This window comes from Prunus avium, chromosome 1 (genome assembly GCF_965620075.1).
Source record: "Prunus avium chromosome 1, drPruAviu1.hap1.1, whole genome shotgun sequence".
NCBI classification, from domain to species: Eukaryota; Viridiplantae; Streptophyta; class Magnoliopsida; order Rosales; family Rosaceae; genus Prunus; species Prunus avium.
Genome location: NC_142284.1, coordinates 13,836,599 through 13,837,198, shown reverse-complemented (window position 1 = coordinate 13,837,198; position 600 = coordinate 13,836,599).

The window sequence follows — 600 nt, the reverse complement described above, 5'->3', positions numbered from 1 at the left end:
CAGTCCGAAAAGAACACTTGAAGTTCTGGTTGGTTAGGTTTAAGTAGAAGACCTGGATCTGAAACTCTTACACTAGGAGGCAACACTTTCCCCGAGACCGATTTACATTCATTTCCATATAATCCATCTCAGACCAATCCTGCTCATCCTCGATTATTTGCTCGTCTGTCACATAAGCACTCTCCTTGGTGTCTTCCTCAAGTATTTTCTGGCTGTCACGACTTTCATTTTGCGGAATTGAAATTCCCTTGGACTCTGTGTTAGATGCGCTGCATATGCAGGCTGCTGGGTTTTGTGGAACTCACCCCTGCCAGGCTTTATCTCATTTGGCTCTCCCTTGAATCCAGTTTCATTAGTTTGAGGCAAATTCTTCCCACATCATGTATTACGATTCATGAACAACAGAGACAGATTATTAGCAGTTGGATGGATTGCAAGTTTATGACCAAAATATCTCCTGCATTAGTTGACAAACTTGTTAGAAGAACCAAACCATGAATCAAATAAAAAAAATTCACCAGAAATAAAAAATTGTATCCTTGAACTCCAGTTTTAATACCTTTTACCAGTTAACACATTCTGGCCAAAGTACCTGTGGGA